The 12298-nt window shown below is 46.3% G+C and overlaps 1 protein-coding gene across 1 annotated transcript in view; it reads left to right on the top strand.

The window, feature by feature from the left end:
* Nucleotides 1-4305: 4305 nt before the first annotated feature.
* CDH5 (cadherin 5) overlaps nucleotides 4306-12298 on the top strand; it is a 28923-nt gene continuing 20930 nt past the window's right edge. Inside the window, exon 1 of the mRNA XM_057372659.1 lies at nucleotides 4306-4611. The gene's annotated coding sequence lies outside the window, so the exon portion shown is untranslated. The remainder of the gene's footprint in view (nucleotides 4612-12298) is intronic.

Below are 12298 nucleotides of genomic sequence, written 5' to 3' on the forward strand. Positions count from 1 at the left end.
GGGGAAACCCTGTAGTCATTGGTTTTTATAAAGCCAGAAGTCTCATCTGTGATGAGAGATTAAGGAGCACGGGACTGACCCTTCCACGAGAGATCTGGTGAAGCAGAATGAGGGTGGTACAGACAGAACAGCGCTCTGGAAAACATCTCAGCAAACGTCATCACAGCTCCCCAGCAAGCACCCAATTCCACCAGCTTTAACTCGAATTCCTCAGCAGCTTTTTTATAAATACAGCTTAAATTAAAACTAAATCAGAGCTACATTCCTTTGTTTGAGAAACCTGACCAAAGGAAGCTGAGTCAGGCTCCCTCCAGGATGCGCACCTCAAGCTGTGACAGGGAGGAAGCCAGTGACCGAGTGGAAATGACTCAGAGCGCTGCACTGCCCTGATTAAAGGCCCAGAAATAACAGCACAACGTGCTGCACAGATTATACATTCCACATGGAGCAGGAATTGTTGTTTTTTAAACTTTAAGTAATGCTTCTTCCATAGAGACTGCAAACAGCACTGAGATACAATTGCACATTTCAGATGGGAGGGATTGTACAATGACTAGCTGAACTGCTCAAAATTAGCATTTGGGGTTTGGTTTTTATAACCTAAGGGAAGCCTGTGCTCTCCCCTACCCCATTTCCTAACTGGTCAGAAAAACCCTGACACGGTATTTGTTATTGCTGTGCCTGAATTCCCAATCCTCACTGGCATGGGGCTGTAACATGCTGGGTTTAGCAAGATAGACTAAATCTAACTTTTATAAAGTGTTACAAAAACATTCTTGGGCTGAACTGCCAAGGGTAAAACCCTTCCCTAGCGAGAGTCAGCCCTAGGATGAGAATTAGAAGTTTATTAGTAGCAGCTGTGTCAATAGCTGTCTCTGGTTTTGATGGCTGTGCTTATCAAGAAGAGCTTATCTATCACATGGAACTTCACCACAACTCGAATTACTGCTGAAGGAAAGGAAAAGTCTCATTCAGTGAAAGGAATGGGCTGCTTTATCCCCTCTGCTGGGACCTGTGCTGGTTGAGAAAGCAATGAACTTGTTCCTGCAGCTATGTTTTCCATTAATTCATTGAGGAGAACTTCCCAGAGCCCTGATCAGATGGACAGCAAACAAGCACTACAGTGAAAACCTGAAAGCTACTGTGGCCAGGAGCTGTGCCCACACGCTGGGTACACAGCAAGCAGGGAAACTGGAGCTCCAGACCACCTGACCAATCTCCTCAGCCACAGATCAAACACAATTCTGAAGAAAGGTGCTTTAATCCCACATTTATTCTGTGCAGTCACCRCCCCTGTAACTCACCCTAACCCCTTATGGGTGTCTGTGAGAGCAGGCAGATTGAGCASACTGAATGTGGTGAACAAGGGCTCTGTTTCTGCCCATTATAMCACATTTTTCCTCTCAGCAGCAGCAAGATGACAGTTATTACTSCACATTCCCAGGAATGTCAAATTCAAACCATGCACAAGCACCTTCAAAGGAAAGCTGAGTTCTACCCCGTCACTCAGGAGAGGGAAGACGATTTTAAACTCTACTACTCTGACAAATTGCTCAGACTCCAGCATTTCAGTAACACAGGCTAAACCCAAAGTTTCATCGGGAGAGGCACTGATCTGAACCAGATACATCAAGCCCAGGTGCCCCAAAGCCCCAAGCAGCAGCGATTGGACATCTGCAGGAAAAGCACATGGAGAGAAGCAAAGGGTCCAGCAAATGGATCCAGCTGGATATAACATGGAAGAAAATTCACAAAGCAGAGCTGGACTGACCAATGGGAATGGCCTGATGTCATTTGGAGAAAGGACCAGCAGGAAAACYCCGAGAAATGCCAAGTAAATAATTGTGGCTCCTTTTGCTCGAGACGCCATCTCCATCCATGAGTCACACAGATGGTGGARATGAGGCTGAGCTTTCCATTCAGTTTTCACCTGTTCCTTTCACTTCCACAAGYTGGACTGTTTAATAATAGTCCATACACAAAATCAGGCACCTWAAAGGTGACTATGTTTGCTAATGTTGTCTAAGCATGCAAAGGATTTTTCGCATTAGCAGAACTCAGTGTGGATTAATCATATTTTTAAAACATTCCCYTCTGGCTTGCAAAAGGCATGAGCCACCAAGGGATTTTTCCAAAGTCTTGTGATTTGGCCCTGATGATAAATTCTAAAAGTTTAAGATCTCAAAGAAATCCTACTTGCCAGAATTTASTGTCAGCAGCTTTAAAACCTGGTGACATTTATAGCCCAGGAGGGACAGCAGGACAAATGTCTGGGATCAACCAGAGGGCACAGGACCCTCTGAGCCATCAGGAGCTTCACTGCTGGTGGCAGRGGGCTGCAAGAATGGCTTCTTCATTCCAAAACATCTCCATAGACCTTTGCTCATAACCAGAAAGAAAACTTAATCAGTTCAGCAGAGATGAAACCTATAAAGACACATGGGAAGGGTGTAGATGGTAAATCAGGTCTCTAAAATACCAATGGAAGTATCTTTCTCTTAAACTTACAACTTTTCTCTTAAACTTCAGTTTTCCATTGAGCTCTGGAGCAGAGTGTGTAAAAAGGCCTTTGGAAGCTTTCTCACTTCTTGCCTTAAACTKTTTTGGGGAGATGAAGCAAATCAGAAAAGAGGAAGATAATTTATCAGGCATCAAACAGACCTGGGTAAGCTGGGGTTGTCTGTTGCCTTGGGGCACAGAGGGAGCCCTGGGCTCTCCTCCTGTCCCCTCTGAGCAGGGGAGATCCCTCCCTTTGTGGGGGAAAAAAGTGACCCCAYAAGCCCTGATTCTGARACTCAGCCAATTATGTGTATGACTGRGTCCTGAGAAAAGAAAGGGWGTGTTAACARCCTACATGGAGGAGAAATGCCTTGGCTACTGCTGAGAAAAGGAGATTGAAATGTAGAATTGATAAYGCARGTGGCTGGAAATTATRAACATTACTAATACTGTAGCTTTTGCAAACTCACCAATTATGTTCTGATTACTAATTAAACAGCTGTCTCTTAACCAATGTATGTTTAACACAAATGTATACTCTGGTTGCTAAAGTAGATAAAAGAGGCTTGTCCCACAATCAACTTTCTTCTTTCTCTCTGTTTTTTTCACCCACTTTTGTGTGTTTTTGTATCTATTATTTTATGTCACTGTTTAGCCAGCAGCGACATCCCTTCCCTGCTCCTTTCCCTGAAGCAGCTGAGCCCCCACCCCCCACTCCCGGCCCCCAGGGACATCAAAGGCCCCCAGGGACATCAAAGGCCCCTGGTGGAGCCCCCATCAGGGTCGGGCAGATCCGTGCCCTGGGCACGGGGTTATCACAGAGCCCGTCCTGCCCCGATAACGCCCTGCCCTGGAAAGCCCGGCCACCATGGCCCTGCTCCTCTCCCAGCAGTGACACAGCTCACCGAACAGATGATTTTCCTGTGGGCTTCTCACACAAGACTTTGAAAAATGTCTCCTTTTTTTTTTTTTAATAATTAATGTAACAAATGCCTTCAGAAGCCATTCATCTTTGCTGCTGTACRCCATGAATATGTGGAACAATCTGACCAACCTCAGCCTTCTGGCAAGGCAGGAAATCAATGCCACTRCCTGTGCTGGACTGTGATGACAGATAGGGGCAAGAGAGCATTTAACTGTGGAATAATGCTAAAAGTTTAATTTAATTCAATAATTAAAATTATTAATATTMCACTTAAGATACATTGAGCATTTGYCKGCATTTATTATAAGTGGGTCAAAAGAGAGAGCTTTGAGTAAGACCAGCACTTCTCAGTTTTTTTCTGCATGATTTAGTTTTTTTTCAAATCCTCTTTCATTTGTACTKCACGATGCCAGAGCTACACCCTCGTGCTCAGTTTAACACTGAAGCTTCCCCTGCTGTCTGCCCTGAGTGGTCTCCAGACTTAGAACTCACTAGAATTGAGATGTTATAAACATTTTCTCCTTCTGAAAGGCCCACTACACTGCTGGGGTCTTCACTTCACCTGTGAAAAATGCTGTGAATTTCATTTTTACATCCAGCACTGACAGAGCTGACCAGGAGCCCACTCTCATTAACATGAGGGCTTTRCCTTTTTGTCTTCCAGGTACAAAAATTCTTGTAGATAGGACACTTCCACCTGCTCTGAAAATGCTGTTTGTGCAGAGCAGCCATAGTCTGTGCTGATGGAGTGTCAGACACCAAAAGCACCATTCAGATATTCACTACAACTCCTTCCAAAACAATTCTGAATAACAGACCAACTTTGGTGTTTCTCTCAGAGCCAGTTTCCTTTTATTCAGTTCCCTCATTAGAGTCAGCAACAAATAAGATAGAGCCATAATAAGGCGAAGTTTATCTTGTTTCCTCCACTCCCTTTTCTCACTGTATTACTAAGACTTGGAACAATAACAGGATGCCGGGATGCAGGATGGGAAAAGGCTGACTCCCAGCTGGAAAACCTTGGAGACTGGAGAGCTGAACACTCCCAGTATTGCTTCACAAAAAGAGAAGTGGATTTTTCTATTTGATCTTCGTTTTTTGTGTGTTCTGCTGCACATTTTGGGATACTGGTGCGTTTGGTTTGCCTGATTTGGTACCAAACCAAAGCTCCMCCACCTCGGCCTCAGGTAAGGGATAAATGTTGTTTTCTGTCCTTCAGCTGTGACGTTCATTTCAAGGGGTTTTTGCCTCCACCCAAATTATTTTCTAATGTGGTAAATAATTTAAGAAATACCAGCAAAAGGGCTATTAATTTTATCCTTATCCACAGGATCCTTTGAGCCTTACACTCATGGCACCCACACCAAGTTAACTACAAACAGCAGMGCTGTTTATAACAGACACTGGGAGGGGGGAATCTCTGGCTTTGTGGGGCTACACCACAGTATTCTCAGTTTGGTTGTTTTTTTTTTTAAAAAAAAAGAGAGATTTCATGGGTTTTTTGAGTTTTGCTTTGTAATGTTTAGCTTCTGTTGCCGATGCTCAGTGATAGCGGAAWGGAGATGGAGATTGTGCTGCAAACTGCATCTGTGCAGGCTTTGGGAAGGGATTTTGGTGGTGGTGGGGACAGGTGCAGCTCCAGGGCTGCCTGCAGCGAGCAGGGGTGTGCTGGGCCACGCTTCCATGGAAATGTTTGATTGCAGTGGGGTGGATTTGGTGTCTGTCCTTAGGGCGGGTGGCTTTATGTGCCCAGAGAGGTGACAGCACCTTGTTCACTGGCCGGCTCTGGCATGTCTGTGTAAAACTGAGAGGGGAGTTTATACAAACAGGTCAGGCATTTGTTCTCCTAAATCCCGAGTTTAAACCATGCCAGGTACTTGAACACCCCAACACTGGAGCRCCAGACCCTCTTCTAAAAGACCAGCAACTCTTATTTCAGAGCTTTCTTGATCTCTGGGTTCAAAAAGATCYGTTTCTTTTCTGATGAGTTACTTTATGAGCAGTGGCTTGACACAAAAAGTTGGTTGAAAAGGCTTTTTATCTTTTCCTCRAGCCGGTGTGGCAGGTCCCTGAACTAACAAGCTCTCTGTACAGCATGAGAGACAAAGCATTTATGCATAAGAGATGAAGTGGTGGTGGTTTTTCTGTAAGAGATGTGTTCTGCAGCACTGGGACTGTCAGTGTGCACAGCACCTTGCTGCGCTGCCTGTCATGCTGTAATGAAGATAAAGGAAGGGAAGAAATGCAAGGGGAGAAAAGATATGGAAGAAGATGAATTTCTGTGAGAAAAATCTCTTCCATTCTTAGCTCCCAACAGTATTCCAAGTTGGCTGCTCCTGCAGTTAACAAAGGTGTAGTTAATCCAGGTCTCCCTGCCTCCTCTGAATGTAAATCATTAGATCAGTTTTGTAAAAGCACTCAGTATTAGAGATGTTCGTGCAGGAAAATATATTGGACAAAGGCAAGGATGCTCCAATGATTTACAAAAGCTCCTCATCCTGGGTTAATTTGTGCCTTGTAACAACAACCCATGCACCAGAAACAAATCACAGCAATGCTGACTTGAAGTTCATCCCTGGTATCTCCAGGAGGTGTTTTTTATCCTTAAATAAAGGGTGATCTAGGGGAGAAAAGGACACAGGATTAATTCAGCAGGTGAAAGCCTTAGAATAGCACAGCACACTGTAGAGAAGAATGGAAAGTTATAAGCAATAAAACAAATTAATTTGAAAGTAAAGGATAAACTCAATTAAAAAGTCATTCTTGCTTTGCCCACAAACCCACAAACCTGGGGTTATTTTTCAGGCTGCTACAGCTGCACTGCAATGCAACAGGAAGCATTTCCCAAAGCTTTGCTCTTTAAAGAAGAGCAAAAACTGGTTTTTAAACATTTTTTTAACAAATGTTTTAACATTAAATTGTGTTCTGCAAACAGAGTGTGTCCCTGAGCCACCTGCAGCTCAGAGTGCTGGATGGGGCACAGAGAAGGCTGGGGCAGGGCAGAGTTAACAGCTCTGCTGCCAGCTCTGCTCCACATCCTGAAACTGCTCTSAAAACAGGATAGAGGTAAAAATCACGGGGCACAGCTTAGGAGCTGCTCTGATTTATGGCACTCATGAAACAAAGGACTTCACTGTCCATCCAATTAATATTTCAAATTAAAAATAGAAAAACTTTCATGAAATTCTTTTTTTTTTTTGTCAGGGTTCGTGTCTACACAATACAGGCTTAAATCAGGTCCAGCAATTCTTTATATTTTCCAAAAGAGCAGAGGCTCACAGATTCCAGAAAACTGATTATTTCTAGCAGCTGAGCTTTCTGTCAGGATTCTTCATTGCATTTTTGTCATAATTCATTGTAATTTTGTCATAATTAAATCAGGTCCAGCAATTCTTTATATTTTACAAAAGAGCAGAGGCTCACAGATTCCAGAAAACTGATTATTTCTAGCAGCTGAGCTTTCTGTCAGAATTCTTCATTGTATTTTTGTCATAATTCCAGGTTTTGCTCACGTTCTAGAAGTTTAACTCAGAAGTTCCAATGTTAGCACCAAGAAGAAAATAAGAGGTTCCCTGTTTTTGTGAGATACTTGTTGGGCATGAAATTATTTTGGTGTCTTTTTTTAAAAACAAATGTGTTCCCCTTGTGGGTTTACAAACCCCAAACCCCTCAAGGCTTAGCGCTGGTGTGAGTGGTTTCCCTCCCTGCCCTGGGCACAGCACACAGGGATTATTTGGGCAGGACAGARAGGTGCCCAGCTCAAAATCCCAGAGCAGTGACCACAGAGCCCTTGTGGGGCTGGAGGAGAGCAGCCCTTGGAGAGCCCAGGGCTGGAGATTGTGATCCAGGAGTTTGTCTGATCCCCCTGTGGGCTCCCYTCAGGGCCCCAAGGGAGGATTCCCACTGCAAACACACCAACAGATSCCAGGAGTACAGTGTGACCAGGAGCCACCACTGTGGCTGCCCAGGAACTGGGGGGGTCCTGCTCCAGAGCCATCCTGAGCCCAGGCACCGACCCCTGCAAACCCAGGAGTCCCACGAGAAACTCTGGGAATGAAGGGGTGCAGGAGGGGGGCACAGATGGGAATGAAGGGGTGCAGGAGGGGGGCACAGCTGTGCCGAAATCTCCCCTGGCCAACCATCCAGGAGGGGCTCACACAGCCCCACTGCCAACCCAGACAATCCCTGCCAGGGCTGGAATCCCTGCCCAGCTCCAGGACCCCACAGGTCCTGTTTGGCTCCCCACACACCCTCAAGCAGACCAGGATTCCTGCCCAGCTCCAGCCCAGGTTTCCCATGGCAGTCTCAGGTGTCCCATCCCATAAATCCRTTTATTTACAGTGCAGTAACACAGAGTAGATGCAGCTGGTGCCTCCAGGAGGGATCCCAGCCAAGGAATCCCTGGACTTYCATCCCCTCACAGCCCAAATGTGTTGAAGTTTTGCTCCCCCTCCCAAGCTCTCAGCTCCTGCCAGGTCTGTGGCTGTGTCCTGTGTGCCCTTTGTCGTGCACAGGGTCAGGTGCCAGCTCACAGCCCTCTCCTGGGGCTCCAGCCATTCCCCTCCCCAGGGCTGAGCCCTGCACGGGATGGATTCCTCAGCACAGCTACAGGGAACCTGGCCTTGGAATGGGAAAAGTTCATAAAAACTGGCAGGAGCCTGTTTGCAGGGACACAAACGAGCCCCTTTCATTTGAYTTCCACTCATCTGCACCTGAATTCCAGATGTGTCAATAAGAATGGAACCAGCTGTGTTTTAATGCAAGCTTTTGCTGGATGTGTTGTCTCATGCTCCTGCCTTGGATGGTGTTTGTCTGATGTCACCTTTGCTGCTGTGCACATCGAGGCAGGGAGGTTTGGGGCTCAGCCCTCCCTGGTGCCAGTGAGGACATTCACAGGGCCTGGAGCAGTGTGAGACTGGCATTGCCAGAGCTGGCAGAGACAGGAGGAGGCACCAGGACAACTTATCCATCCACTGCACTGSCCACACTTCAGATCTGGTGCTCTGAGAATATCCCAGTAAAGGTTTATGATCAGTAAACACAAAGAGTCAAAAGGTGAACAGACACTCTGAAGACTTTTCTCCAGGCAAGGATTTTGGAGAGACAGAGAGCAAAACTCTTACAAGGATTAGCAGCTGCAGGTGAAAGCTTTATCAAGTRTTATCCAGGAAAGTCCAGGAGTTGTAGTGGAAAATGACAAATATTTCAGAGACAGGCAAGCATGGCTACCTGGACAAATCACAGAAACTGCACGGGTATCTTCTCCAAGAGCAGCAAAGAGAATTCTTCTGCCCCAGCATGGCAATCTGAAATGAGTCACAGAGCACCATCATAGCTAGAGGTAGACAAAAAGGCAGAAATTCAAAATTTACTCATTTTTGAAACGCAAAGAGGTCACTTTTAGTGTCCCAGCCCAGTTGTCACCAAATCTTTCTGTTCCTGTCCCATTTCCCCAGCATCCTGGGGCACACCTCAAGGTGAGGAATCTCCAGTCTGTATTTCATATCCTGTTAAAAGCCCCAAACCAGCAGGGCCCCTCTGTCCCCACTGAGGTCACCCATTTCTCTGATCCTCCTCTGTCCCCCAGCCCAGCACCACACCCGGGATGGTGTCCTGACCCTGACAGAGCTCTCCAGGCACAAGGAGGGGTATCTGCAGCTCACAGGGCCCTGGCCCCACTGGGCAGGACAGGGGGAAGGGAAATCTCCTCCCACAGCCTGGACTATGGCTCCTATTCCCCTGCCTTTATCCACATTCCTGAGCGATGCTCTGCCAGGACCAGCCTTCCCTTCCCCTTCCTTTCGCGATGCTATCAGCTGTCAATCCGTGCTCTGGAAATCCTCCAGGAGCACACACTCCTGCATTTGTCCTGAGCAGAGCAGAACCCTGGTGCTGCTCTCCTGCAGGTAGTGGGGAATCCTGGCATTGATGGGAAAGGCTCAGCTCCAGCACAGAATCCCCTGGCACAGAGCTTCACACACAGAATCCCACAATGAACCAGGCTGGAAGAGACCTTCGGGATCATCAAKTCCAGCCCATGGCCCAACACCTCCTCATCACCCAAACCATGGCCCTGGGGCTGTCTGTGAACACATCCAGGGACAGTGACCCCACCACCTCCCTGGACAGACAATTCCAGTGTGTGATCACCCTTACAGTGAATTTTTTTTTCTGATATCTAACCTCTAGGTTCCATAACCTTTGGGCCAGCTTCTCCATTCCATTTGTGGGATGCTCTCTCCCTCTTCCTCCAGCCCCAGACTTGAATTCAGAAGAGATTTCCATTATTTCTGGCCTTTGCTGCCACTGTGTGTCAGGTGTGATCTGTCTACAAGACAATCACTTTAGTCATGACTTGAGGATCTCAAAGACCTTTTCCAGCTTTAATAATTCCATGGTTCTATGTTAGGATTAGGCCAAGTAATCAATATTAATAATGATGTATCAGACTTTTCAGCACCCCCTCTTGGAACCCAAACCTACAATGAATTTGTGTATATTGGCTGTTGCTCAGTACTGTTAATTTCAGAGYTTAGGTTCTCACTAAAGCATAAAAAATTATTGCACATTTTGGCATCATTCAGAGGGTCAGATCATTCCACCTCACACTCACCCAGCACAGAAATTAGGAAGTGAGAGCAGAAAGCAGAGAGCACAAAAACTGGAATGGTTTTTGTGGGTTCATTTCACAAAGACAAAAATGTGAATTTGACAGGGACAGAGCTGTCCCAGAGCTCATCCTCTGCAGCACCATTTCAAACACCTTTGCTTTGTACCCTGGATTTGCCAGCAGCAGCTTTGGTGAGAGTTTGGGATTAGAAGAGATGCTGAATTACTGAGTTGCACTGGGGCCTGTGTCCCAAGCAGGAGGGGAGGGCACATTTCCCTGTGTAATACATTTCCCTCATTTCCCTGCTGTGACATGAAGAGCTGCATCACCTCCCAAAGATGGAGCGAGCTTCAGCTTCTGAAAGTGAAAGGGTTTGTTCACACCAGGGAGGGSTTTGCAGGGGCTGTGATTGAAACGTGAGTGTGGCAGAAATAAATGTTCCACTTACACAGCCTCTGAAGAGGAAAAAAGGAGTTTCACCTCAGCTTAAGAAATATCTTTGTCAAATCACAACCACTCCCACATAGGAACAAATCCACACAGAAGGGACTCACAATGGCTTTCCTCATCTTCTCCAGCTTCTCCACGTCTGACACCTGACTTTTCAGGCTCTCCAGCTTCCCTCCATCAGCACACTAAACTGGAAATTTGCTTCCCTAGGTTTATTTTGATTTAAGGATGAAATCTTCCCGACATGAGCTAAGCTGTAACTGAAACTCTTGAAAGGCTCATTGTGAATTCACAAGGGCAGTGATAACATCATTTGCATCATCTCACAACACAGGGCAATTAGAACAATGGAAATGTTCCAGGAAAGGACCCAAACTATAGGGATGGACATAAAAGGTCTTAAAGTTAATTAAGCCTGGTCTAGAAGCCTTGGAGGATAAGGGCAGGAAATAGAGAAGAATGAACTGACATTTGAATGAGGTATTTTAAAAAGGGAGAAAAATACTGAACAAAATCTATCCAGACACACCCTGCTTTTTTAGCCTCTTGCCCAGACAGAAAACACAAGATTTATGTATATGCACATGYTTTCTTTATCTGCCACAAAATTAATTTTCAGAGGAAATACTAATGCATTCATTTACCCAAGAGAATACTCTGGACAAAGGAATGAGCCCACGCAGCCAGCCAGGCATGGTTCCTGTGCTGCAGAGGACTGTTAGTGCAGTAAATATCAATTACTGTGACCTGGGCACCATGGTCGTGTTCAAGACAGATATTTTGGCTCTTGAGATTTTGTTGAAGGAAAATGCAGAGAAAAAAAAAATCTTATCTGCTGCAAACACAGCTACATTGTACTTTTTAAAAAAATCCAATTTATTGCAAGTGGTCCCTCAAAGGAGAGGGACTTTTCCTTAATGAGGGTCACTCAGCTGGAGCTCCGGGCTGGGAAGCCTCTCTGATATTACAGATTTTTCTGGAAGAAAAGGGAAAGTGGAGAGAGCTCTTCAATACATTGTTCCTGTATGTCCCTTACTCTATTTCAGCCTGGYCAAACTCTGGAACACTCAGAGGCAGCTTCAGCCAAGCTCTGCAGAGCTGAACGGACCAGGGGGAAGCACCAAAATCTGAAAGGTGCATACATTTCACTGCAGGGAGCAAAACTTCTGGTCAGGGAGGCTGGAGAAACCTTCTTAATGATCACAAACACCTCCAGTGTGCCCAAACTATTCCACTCCCGCTCTGGGGTGAGCAAAGAATTTTTGGAGGATTCTCTTGTCCTCGTGCTGCCCAAAAGTCCAACCCCATGGGAGTGTAGGGGGTGCTGGGGGTGAGGGGGCTCAGTGAGATGCTTGCACCTCTCTCTGTCCCACTGGAGCCACCCCAGTTTGGGATAAGCCAAAGGAAATTGGCTCAGAGGAATCAAGAACAAACAAGCTCCTGAATCTGCAGCCAGGTAAATGTGTCAGTGAGACTGAGAGAGAGAGACCCTCCCCAGGGGGAGACACCTGATCCCCCTGAAATCAGCTTTTGGATGCAGGAAAGGAGTGGATTCTTTGCCTGTCTGCAGCACTAGCTCCTCATCTCTATTGTCAGCATCTGCCTTTATCAATAACTGATCCACACGGGAGGCATCTTCCTCTTCACTCTTTATCTTGGCCAAGGAACTCAGCGGGGGAAACGCCCCTGCCCCGGGGTTATCCCACCCGGCTTATCTGCACCCTTCAGAGCCCCRGGGCTGCGTTATCCCAAAGGCAACCCGCCGGGATGGCTCTGGCTCCAACGGCAGCAAGGACACCTGGCCAGGAGCAGAT

This window comes from Malurus melanocephalus, unplaced genomic scaffold (assembly GCF_030028575.1).
Source record: "Malurus melanocephalus ecotype Western Australia unplaced genomic scaffold, MMel_1.1 scaffold_176, whole genome shotgun sequence".
Taxonomy (NCBI): Eukaryota; Metazoa; Chordata; class Aves; order Passeriformes; family Maluridae; genus Malurus; species Malurus melanocephalus.